Raw genomic sequence first — 12,126 nt, 5'->3', positions numbered from 1 at the left:
CCGGCGTCACCGATAACAGCCGATCGGCGGGGGTGACACGTGAAGGACCCCGGCCGATCATACATTGATGCCCCATCCTACGGATAGGGCATCAATGTAAAAGTAGTGGACAACTTCTTTAAACTTCTAATTATGACTAACACTGGGTGAAGCCATTCATTGCCAAACTACTGTGTTTTCTCTTTTTAAATGTTAATGACAACCAAAAACATCCAAATGACCTTGATCAAAAGTTCACATACCCCAGTTCTTAATACCGTGTTTTGCCCCCTCTAACATCAATGACAGCTTTAAGTCTTTTGTGGCAGTTGTGGATGAGGTTCTTTATTTTCTCAGATGGAAAAGCTGCCCATTCTTCTTGGCAAAAAGCCTTCAGTTCCTGTAAATTCCTAGGCTGTCTAGAATGAACTGCGCGCTTGAGATCTACCCAGAGTGGTTCAATGATATTGAGGTCAGGAGACTGAGGTGGCCACTCCAGAACCTTCACTTTGTTCTGCTGTAGCCAATGACAGGTCAACTTGGCCTTGTGTTTCGGATCGTTGTCATGTTGGAACGTCCAAGTACGTCCCGTGTCCAGCTTCCGGGCTGATAAGTGCAAATTTGCCTCTAGTATTTGCTGGTAACGTGCTGCATTCATCTTTCCTTCAACTTTTACCAAGTTTCCTGTGCCTTTGTAGCTCACACATCCCCAAAACATCAGCGATCCACCTCCGTGCTTTACTGTAGGAATGGTGTTCCTTTCATCATAGGCCTTGTTGACCTCTCTCCAAATATAACGTTTATGGTTGTGGCCAAAAAGTTCAATTTTTGTCTCATCACTCCAAATTACCTTGTTCCATAAGTTTTGAGGCTTGTCTCTGTGCTGTTTGGCGTATTGTAGGCGAGATACTTTGTGGCATTTACGCAGTAATGGCTTTCTTCTGGCGACTCGACCATGTAGCCCATTTTTCTTCATGTGCCACCTTATTGTGCATCTTGAAACAGCCACACCTCTAGTTTTCAGAGAGTCCTGAATTTCAGCTGATGTTATTTGTGGGTTTTTCTGTGCATCCCGAACAATTTTCCTGGCAGTTGTGGCCGAAGTTTTTGTTGGTCTACCTGATCGTGGTTTGGTTTTTACAGAGCGCCTGATTGTCCATTTGTTAATCACATTTTGAACGCTGCTGACTGGCATTTTCAATTCCTTGGATATTTTTTTGTATCCCTTTCCTCTGTTTTACAGTTCAACTACCTTTTCCTGTAGATCCGTTGACAATTCTTTTGCTTTCCCCATGACTCACAATCCAGAAACGTCAATGGCTGGATGAAAGATGCAAACGTCTGTCTGGATCCCAGAAACTCATTCAGCTTTTATGCACACACACTGATTACAAGCAAACAGGTCATAGGTGAGGATGTTACCTTTAGTAGCCATTCAAACCCATTTGTGTCAAATTCTGTGCATGATATCAGGCCAAAATCGCCAGGGTATGTGAGCTTTTGATCAGGGTCATTTGGATGTTTTTGGTTGTCATTAAGATTTAAAAAGAGAAAACACAGTAGTTTGACAATAAATGGCTTCACCCAACCAGTAACCATGACTGTAGAAAAAGTTTTTTGTTATTATACATATTCTCTGAAACAAGGCCAAGAAAGGAAAAATTCTGCCGGGGTATGTAAACTTTTGAGCACAACTGTACATTCATCTTTTTAATCGTGTTTTATTCTACTTTTTTCCAGTGCTGACGGCTGTCCAGGTGTGCATTAAAATACATCCACAGGTGAGTCTCTAACTCTGATGTTGCAAAAAAAAAAAACAACTATCAGAAGCTTCCAAACACATGATATCATCATATGGGCAGTCCAGAATTGTTTAAAGGCATAGTAATCTTAGTCCAAACACAAAGAGAAAAGAAGAACCGGCACCTTTGTATGGGGCAGAAAATTGCAAAGAGACGTGTGACACCTCACCCTTCGGTACCGGGTGCTTATCCAGAAAAAAGCAGTCAATGACATCATGTAAAAACAAATAAGAAAAAAGGGGATAGCACTGACCCACCCGTAAAACGTACTCCTTTATTGTATCACTTTAAAAGCAACATGCGGGCTAGACAGTGGTAAACTATTCCTGGATTTTTGTTATTTGTTTACATGATATATTAATATTAGTGTATGTAAACTTTTGACTTTGCAGTAAGTAATAAAAATGCCTTAAAACATTCTCTCTCTCTCATTATTCTGGCATTTGGCAAATTTTAAAAATTACGGTAATCCTATTTGACTTAAAACAGGAAAGGTTTATTCTGATTTCATGTCAGATATTGAGAAAAACATGCATGTGTCTTTTTATATAGTGAACGTAAACTTCTGGTTTCAACTGTATATTCCATGTGTTGGAATCCGGAGGTTTATATACCATACGCTCACGGTTAGTTTTCCAAAAACTGGCCTATTAATGCAAACAGCCTGCGACCTCTTATGTTAATCGTCGGCCAATCGTGTAATTGTACGGACAATGGGGGGGCAACAGAGAGCTGTTCAACACAAAGATCACAGCAGGTGGTTCTGCGTGACCTTTCCGGGCTGCAAGATCTTGAAACTGAGGTAAAAAAACCTCACAATATACTCAACATCTGCTATTTGGGCACATAGCAGGGCTCAGAAAGGAATGAGCGCGATTTGATTTTCGGAAAGTAAATTTGTCTGGAATACATTGTGAATGTCATGTTGCATTTGCAAAGCCCCTGACATGCCATAACAGCAGGAACGACCCATAAGTGACCCCATTTTGGAAAAGAGACCCCTCAATAAAATTCATCTAGTGGTGTACTGAGCATTTTTAACCTACAGGTGATTTTTTTCCACTAAAATATTGTTTTAGCACTACATTTATATTTTACAAAATGGAACCCATAATCTGATATGCAATTTTTCCTGAACGTGGCAGTACTCCATATGTAGTTGTACACTACTGTTTGAGCACACGGCAGGGATCGGATGGGAAGCAGCGCTACTTGGCTTTTAGAACACAAGATTCGATTTTAATATATCTTGAGTGCCATTAGCTGAGCCCCTAAGGTGTCATAAAAGCAGAAACCCCCACAAGTGACCCTAAATTGGAAACTTCACTGCTTAAAAGGGGTTGTGCCACCATAAAGGATACATTTAATTAAGTAGAAAATGTGTGAATAAATGTTTTTGAAATTTACAGTTATTAAAAATTATGCTCCATTCAAAAAACAACCTTTTATCTTCTGAAATAGGCCCCCTGGCGTTATTCTGTCTTCGTGCTTTATCCGTCCATCCCAGTAGCTGATTAGCTGGCCGCGCATGCGCAGTTCCTGTCATCATAAAATAAAGAGTTCCTCCACTTCCAGCATGCGCAATGTATGTGAAAAGCTCCCTGTGCTCACAGAATGCTGGACAGACCGCAATTGCAGACAGATGCTCCCCGCGCTCACCCAGGTCTGACAGCGCATGCAGAATGCTGGGAAAAGTGGGCAATGATTGCAGACAGACGCTCCTTATACTCACACAGCTCTGTCAGCTAGGTGAGATCAATGTGCTCCACCTGCCAGCACTGTCAGACCTGGGAGAGAGCGGGAGCATCTGTCAGCAATAGTGCTCACACAACTCTGACAGACCTCACCCAGCTGTCAGACCTGTGTGTGTGTGCAGGAAGTGTGTCAGCTATCACTGCACACTCTTCCCAGCACAGGGAGCTTCTCACATACATTTCCTCCACCTCCAGCATGCGCACTCTTTATTTTATGATGACAGGAACTGCACATGTGCGGCCAGCTGATAGGCCACTGGGATGGATAAAGCTGGCAGATGGAATAACGCCAGGGGACCCATTTTGGAAGATTGCTCGCTCTGCCGTCACCATTACAGTTTATTGGCCCCGTCGGTACATGCGTCCGGACCCCGTTTTGCGGGGGATTTCAGACGTATGCCCCGACGGGGACACAGAACACAATGTGAAAACACCCTAAGGCTGCGGTCAGACGGCCGTAGATTCTCTCATGCGAGAAAATATGCTAATGCTAATGACACTCAGCTCAAAAGTTGTCAGGCTTGAACAGATTGTCATCTTAGTGTGATCTGATTCTCTTGCATGAGAGAATCGGAGCACAAGAGAACTTAAACGGGTATTCCCATCTCCAAGATTGTATCCCAATATGTAGGAGGTGTAATAATAATAATATTAGCAAATACCACCAATTAGAAATGTAAAAAAATACACTACATTTCTAATTGGAGATATTTGCTATTATTATTATTACACCTACTACATATTGGGATACAATCTTGGGAGATGGGAATACCCCTTTAAGTTCTCTTGTGCTTCGAATCTCTCATGCAAGAGAATCAGATCACACTAAGATGACAATCGGAGCACAAGAGAACTTAAAGGGGTATTCCGATCTCCAAGATTGTATCCCAATATGTAGTAGGTGTAATAATAATAATAGCAAATATCTCCAATTAGAAATGTAGTGTATTTTTTTTCTGATTCACTATCTCTCTTTCCTCATATGCAGGCATCGCAGGGCCTTAGGTATCCATAGTTGCGACCACTAGCAACTAGCTAACTGTGACTTTATCAGTGGACGTAACCATGGATACCTAAGGTCCTGCGATGCCTGCACATGAAGAAAGAGAGATAGTGAATCAGAAAAAAAATATACTACATTTCTAATTGGAGGTATTTGCTAATATTATTATTATTACACCTACTACATATTGGGATAGGATCTTGGAGATGGGAATACCCCTTTAAGTTCTTTATCTTCTCCATTGTCTGAGTCCGCAGATGCCTGACTGCACTCGGCAGGCTGCGAATGTTTTTCTCATGCCCCATAGAATAACATTGCACTCGGACCAATCAGATAGCACTACGTTGTGTTATACACGCATGTGAGGGAGCCCTAATGCTACATTCACACATCAGGTTCCGTTTTAACACCTGAGTAAAATGGACCGTTTAAGGGTATGTGCCCACGATCAAGAAAGAGCAGTGTTTTGAACGCAGCTCACCTACGCTGTGACCAAAACGCTGCATTCTACATTAGAAGCACAGTGAATGGGATTTATAGAAATCCCATGCCCACTGTGATTCTATTTAAAGGGAATCTGTCACCCCCTGGGACTTTTCAGACCTTTAATATGGGCATACAGGTGATAGAAATGTGAATCTATACTTACCTGTATGTCCATATTAGAGGTCTTGTGGCTGTGAAATTGCTTTTTATTTCTTGTGGCTTGCGATGTGTTCCCATCCTACTTGTTTAATTAAAATATTTCTCCCCTCCCCTTCACAGTGTCCTGTGAAGTGCAGTTCCCGTGGCCGGATCCCGTGCCTGTGCACTTCACCTTCTTCATTTCCCTGCCATCTGTTTATCTTGTTGAGCAGGGAACTTGTGCGCAGGCGAGTCACTCTGACTTCCTGGCGCCTGCGCACTAGATCCCTGCTCTACACTTGTGCACAGATGGGCAGGGAAATGCGCAGGTGCGGGATCCGGCCATGGAAACTACACAGGGCACTGTGATGTGCAGGGGAGGGGAGAAATATTTTAATTAACCCCTTTACCCCCGAGGGTGGTTTGCACGTTAATGACCAGGCCAATTTTTACAATTCTGACCACTGTCACTTTATGAGGTAATTACTCTGGAACGCTTCAACGGATCCCCTGATTCTGAGACTGTTTTTTCGTGACATATTGTACTTCATGATTTTGGTAAAATTTCTTCGATATCACTTGCGTTTATTTGTGAAAAAAACGGAAATTTGGCGAAAATCTTGCAATTTTCAAGCCCTTAAATCAGAGAGATATGTCACACAAAATACTTAATAAATAACATTTCCCACATGTCTACGTTACATCAGCACAATTTTGGAACCAAAATTTTTTTTGTTAGGGAGCTATAAGGGTTAAAAGTTGACCAGCGATTTCTCATTTTTCCAACAAAATTTACAAAACCACTTTTTTAGGGACCACATCACATTTGAAGTCACTTTGAGGGGTCTTTATGACAGAAAATACCCAAAAGTGACACCATTCTAAAAACTGCACCCCTCAAGGTGCTCAAAACCACATTCAAGAACTTTATTAACCCTTCAGGTAAGCACAGGAATTTTTGGAACGTGAAGAATAAAATGAACATTTAACTTTTTTCACAAAAATGTTACTTTAGACCCAATTTTTTTTTTATTTTCACAGGGGTAACAAGAAAAAAAATGGACCCCAAAATTTGTTGTGCAATTTTCCCTGAGCACGCAGGTAACCCATATGTGAGGAAAAACCACTGCAGGGCTCGGAAGGGAAGGAGCGCCATTTGATTTTTTGAATGTAAAATTTGTTTGAATAATTAGCGGACGCCATGTTGCGTTTGGAGAGCCCCTGATGTGCCTAAACAGTGGAAACCCCTCACAAGTGACATCATTTTGGAAACTAGACCCCTCCAGGATTTTATCAAGGGGTATAGTAAACATTTTGAACCCAGAGGTACGACACAGAATTTGATAACATTAGGTCATCATATTGAATAAGTTGTCATTAGTCTTGAGTGCAAGTGCTCGCTACTTGAGTTTGCATCAGGTGCTCGGGAATACATCAAGAATCGCGGGTGCTTGAGTGACATGCTCGAGTCCCCGCACGTTTCATGGTTATTAGACACCCAAAAAAAAACATGCGGGGATCGCTCGTGCATGGCAGGCAATCCCCGCAAGGTTTTTTTTGGCTGTATAACAGCTGCAAAACATTTGGGGCAGAGACTCGAGCATGTCACTCGAGCACCCGCGATACTCAGTGCATACCCGAGCACCTGATGCAAACTCAAGTAGCGAGCACTTGTGCTCAACATTAGTCGCCATTTTTTTTTTTTCTTTACTTCTGAAGAAATCCCAACCCCAACCCTAAAGTTTATTTTTATACGCCGTTCCTCGTGCAGTATAAGTGATTAGACGTCTTTATTCTTCGGGTCGGTGCAATTCCAGCGATGCCAGATTCATATCAGGTTTTTATGATTGACAGCTGTCACACACTAAAAGATTCTTTTTTTTTTTTTTTTTTTTGCATCGCCATATTTTGAGAGTTATAATTTTTCCATATTTCGGCTGACAGTCATGTCACGGCTTGTTTTTTGCGGGACAAGTTGACGTTTTTATTGGTACCATTTTCGGGCATGTGACATTTTTTGATCGCTTTCTATTCCAAAAACCAACAATTCAGGAATTTTTTTTTTTTAATGCCGTTCTGCGTGTGGTAAAATTGATAAGGCAGCTTTAGGCTGCGTGCCCACGATGCGTTTTTCATGCGTTTCCGCTGCGGAATTTCCGCAGCGGAAAAGCATCAAAAACGCTTGGTAATCCGCACCCCATGGTCCCCAATGGCATTCCGCAATGTCAATGCACATGCTGCGGATTTTTCCGCAGCGCTCATAAATCCGCAGCATGTTCATTAATTTTGCGGAAGCGCTGCCATTGACTTGCATTGAGACGCATAGAATCCGTGTCTGTACACGCGGATAATATGCAATTCAATGTGCGAATGGTACCCAGTTCTGGAGGAGAGAAGACTCTCAAACAGACCTGGGTACCATTGTACCTGTAAAAAAAGAATAAAATAATAAATAAAGTTATATTCAGCTGTCCGGCGGCTTCTCTCTGCATGCCGGCAGCGCTGAAGGACCTTCGGTGACGTCACAGTCATGTGACCGCAGGCCCTTCACCGCTGTGTCTCGCGATATGCCGGCAGCCAGGAACCAGACAGGAACGAGCGCTGCATCGGGGGTGAGTATAGCTTTATTTTAAACATTGTTTTACGGTCACACTATATAAATCCATGCTGTTTGCATGGATTTATATAGTGTGACCTAATTGTCAAGCACTTTCCAAGTGATGCTAATCGCCTGGAAAGCGCTTGTCAATCTGCATGCGGAAACGCATGTGAATCCGCATGTATTCCGCAGGAAAAACGCATGCACAATCTGCATGCGTTTTTTCTGACAGGGAGATGCAGAAATGCTGCAGAAATTTTCTGCTTCATTTCTGCATCGTGAGCACATAGCCTTATTCTTCGGGTCAGAACGTTTGCAGTGGTACCACATTTATATATTTTTTTATGTTTTGGCGCTTTTACACAATAAAAACTATTTTATAGATAAAAAAAATTGTTTTTGCATCGCTTTATTCTGAGAGCTATAACTTTTTTTATTTTTCGGTTGTTGGAGCTGTATGGCGGCTTGTTTGTTGTGGGACAAGATGACGTTTTCAGCGGTACCATTTTTATTTACATTCATCTTTTTGATCGCGTTTTATACCATTTTTTGTTTGGCGGTATGATGATAAAACATCGTTTTATGTTTCGTTTATTTTATTTTTTTTACCGTGTTCACTAAAGGGTTTAACTAGCGGCACAGGGAGAAGTTGCTTTGGTTATGCCCAGTGCATGACCAAAGTAACTTCCTGCCTCCTGGTGACCCGGATGTTGTCATGATGACATCGGGTCACCACGGCAACATCCAGGACCCGACTCAAGACGCCGGCAGAGAAGGTAAGTATAGCGCTTACCTCCTCTTGCCACCGGAATGCTGCGATCGATTGCAGCATTTCAGGGGTTAATGTGCCGGGAGCGGTGCAGGACCACTCCTGGCACATAGCACTGGGTGTCAGCTGTAATAATCAGCTGACACCCGGTGGTGATCTCACCCGCACCGCTTGTGTGGGCAAAATCGCCAGGGCGTACTAATACGTATCAGGCCCATAAGGCCCAGATACGTATTAGTACGCCCTGGGCCAGAAAGGGGTTAAAGCACCACGTCAGCATTTCTTTTTTTACATTTCAGTGCTGAAGTGGTGTCACTAATGTAAGTTCCCCGCCCCTAGTAATATACTTACAGGCCACTGTCATCATATGTTATTAGTGCCACTCCGGTTGTCTGCTGCTAGTAGTGAGCTGATGGATCCCTCCGATGTTTGCTAGGCGAGCGGGAAATTACTACTTAATATAAGTCAAGGACCGAACAAGGCTCTCAGACTTACATTGAGTTGTGACAGTTACCTCTGACTTCCAGTCAGTCAGAAGTTGCAGTCACAAGATGGCGGATCGGGTCCGGAGAGGCACCACGAGCTGAAGATGGAGTCTGGTGAGTATAATACTAGGGTCAGGAAACTTACATTATTAGCACCACTGCAGCACTGTAATAATAAAAAACAAAATGCTGAAGTTGTGCTTTAATATCCACGTTTATTGTGCCTATCCGTAAAATGCACAAATGAAGCCTAAAATTTTTAGATTATGGACTCAATCTCTTTGTCTTCTACAGCTCAATGGCTCAGTCAGGGTTACATCTGAATCCTGTTTTATAGGGATTTAGAGAAACCCCTGGTGAGGGAGGACCTCACTGCAAGACTTAAGTGTGAACAGCCCTTTATTATGAAGTGGTCCAAAAATGATCAGGTCAATACCAGCACAAAGTTCACTAGCTCCCATAGATTGGCCATGAAGATCCTCTTCATGGAAACTGATAGCCCCTACTTGGTTTGGGATGCAGACAAAGCAAATGAAGGTATCCAGCCATTAAGATATAAAAACTTCACCAATTTATTAGTACAGCTTAAACGGTTCCAGGTACATGAAAAATATTGCATTGAGGCAAAAACTGATGCATTTCGGATATAGAGCTAATACTATGATTAAAGGGAATCTGTCACCCCTTTGGAGTTATCAGACCTCTACTATGGGCATACAGGGTATAGAAAAGTGAATCTATACATACCTGTATGACCCATAGTAGGTGTGATTGCAGAGAAAAAAGCTTTAATAAACTATTTTGTACAGGCTTGGCGTCCGGGGGACACCAAGGAATCCCCGCCTATGTGCTTATTATTCCCCCAAATCGCTGCATATATGCTTAGTTATCATATACCCCCCCCCCCCCTCCCCTGCACGTCCTGACTTCCCAGGCATGCGCAAAGCACCGCTTACATAGAGCGTGCTTTGCTTCATCCCGGTCCGTCTCTTCGTGCACTGCTCTGCAGGGTTCTATTGCGCAGGCGCTGGGGAGTCACTGTCACTTCCCGACGCCTGCACAATAGAACCCTGCAGCGCAGTGCAACGGGCCGGGATAAAGCAAGGCGTGCTCTATATGACCGGCGCTTTGTGCATGCCCAGGAAGTCAGGGAGCACAGTGAACATCACAGGGCCCTGTGATGTGCAGGGGGGATATGATAATTAAGCATATAGGCAGAGATTTGGGGGAATAATAAGCACATAGGCGGGGATTGTTTGGCGTCCCCCGGACGCCAAGCCTGTACAAAATAGAATTGATTATAAAGCGCTTTTCTCTGCAATCAAACCTCTACTATGGGCCATACAGGTATGTATAGATTTACACTTCTATACCCTGTATGGCCATAGTACAGGTCTGATATCGCCCAGGGGGGTGACAGATTCCCTTTAAGGACGGCATCCACAATGCACCAGTTTTTGCAATATTTTGAATGTACCTGGAAACTTTTAAGCTGTACTAATAAATAGGTGAAGTTTTATTTCCATATGGCTGGATTCCTTGCTTTGCTTTATCTGGTAAAGAATCCCTGTATAGATTATCTGAAATGATACAAAGTATGGTCATGCAGCCATTTTTTTTTTCTACTAGGACAGACTGTCTGAAGAAAGAAAAAACATCAGACCTGTGCACGGCCCCACAGAATAACATTGGTCTGAGCGAGAATCAGATGTTTTGCTGGATCGAACAAGGAGTGAAAAACGCTGAAAACCATGACATCACATGGGGTTGGTAAGAAAACAGTTAGGGGGTGATACTGGTAGCAGAGGGCAGTTATGAAACATTGGGGCACATTTATCAAAAGTGTCTGTTGCCCATAGCAACCAGTCACAGCTCAGCTTTCATTGTAGAAATGCAGTTTACAAATGAAAGACGGGCTGTAACTGGCTGCTAGGGGCAACTAACACTTTCTCAATAGACCTAACCTGTCTTGAACAGCCTTGTGCCCCACAGCGACCATTCACAGCTGCAGCTTCAATGCCCCACACATGCCAGTGAGCCCCCCACACACAAAGCAGACACACCCCCTTCTCATGTGTGCCCAGAATCATGGAATGGTGGTAAAATCAGATGATACAGCCCCGATAAGACAAAGCTGGCATGGGCCCAGTGGCACAAATGTGCAGGCAGCCACACTAACACACCACACTCCGGCACGAGGTGCCAGCATTGTGCCCTGCGCTCACACAACATGGAGCGGAGGCTGCAGAGAGGCGGTGCGCTCAGCCGACCCCCAGCACGGTCCTCCCTCAGCTCCACACAGCAGCTATTAATACCGAGGCGAGCATGAGGTAATGGGGACATCATGGCTTCCACCACACGGCTAGACGGCGCCGTGCTGCTCGGTGTCACGGCAGAGGAATCTTACCTCTGGTGTTGTTCTGTTCGCCACCACCTCAGCCTGCTGCTCCCTCTCCCGCCTGCAGCCAGCTAGTGTCCCCTCCTCCAGTCTCCTCAGCAGCTACACAGGGGAGGAACACACGCACTCAGCTCCCGCCAAAACTGGCAGCGGCGGCGCAGCTCCCGCACAGGCCGCAGTGTGCAGGCAGAGGCTGAGTGCGGGCTCCCTCACTGAGCGGCGCGGCCCTGACACCGCGTACTGTCAGCCAGTCTGTGAGCGGACACCCCGACTGGAGACTTGGTGAGCCCCTATTGTGACAGAGTGGTGCGGCCCGGCTCTCCCCTCCCTCTCTCTGAATAAAGAGTAGGCTGGTAGGCAGTCTCACTGCTGTGTGTGGAATAGGGGGCTCCTGCGCAGCCCACTGCTAGCTACTACATGTGAACAGCAGCTTTGTTATCAGCCGCCTCTGGCATTACTGTGCCCGTATGTATAGCCACTGAAGCACGTGACCTCAGTTACCAGCTGCTATTAGGTGGCTTCATGGTGGAATACATGGGCTTTGGTTGCTATGGGCAACAAGAACAGGAGGTCTACTGTCTCTGGGAATTCTCAGGTAGAATTATTTGAGGAGGACAAAATTGATACTTTTTCTAGCAGAAACTGCTCCAGGCAACACTCACTGTAAGGCCACAGCCCCACTATCAGTATTAGGTCAGTATTCGATCAGGAGT

At 44.3% G+C, this 12,126-nt stretch overlaps 1 protein-coding gene across 3 annotated transcripts in view; it reads right to left on the bottom strand.

Moving 5' to 3' along the window:
- The window catches only part of PSIP1 (PC4 and SRSF1 interacting protein 1), a 121,185-nt gene extending 109,388 nt beyond the window's left edge, over positions 1-11,797 (bottom strand). For 2 of the 3 annotated variants that reach the window (XM_073667795.1, XM_073667804.1), the window contains exon 1: positions 11,423-11,797. The gene's annotated coding sequence lies outside the window, so the exon portion shown is untranslated. The remainder of the gene's footprint in view (positions 1-11,422) is intronic. The other variant, XM_073667814.1, reaches the window with a different exon arrangement.
- Between the last annotated feature and the right edge of the window lie 329 nt (positions 11,798-12,126).

This window comes from Phyllobates terribilis, unplaced genomic scaffold (genome assembly GCF_046119375.1).
Source record: "Phyllobates terribilis strain yellow unplaced genomic scaffold, ASM4611937v1 Scaffold_1__5_contigs__length_1240528914, whole genome shotgun sequence".
Taxonomy (NCBI): Eukaryota; Metazoa; Chordata; class Amphibia; order Anura; family Dendrobatidae; genus Phyllobates; species Phyllobates terribilis.
The sequence above is the reverse complement of the archived record's forward strand: the minus strand, read 5'-3'. Positions and strand labels throughout refer to the sequence as shown.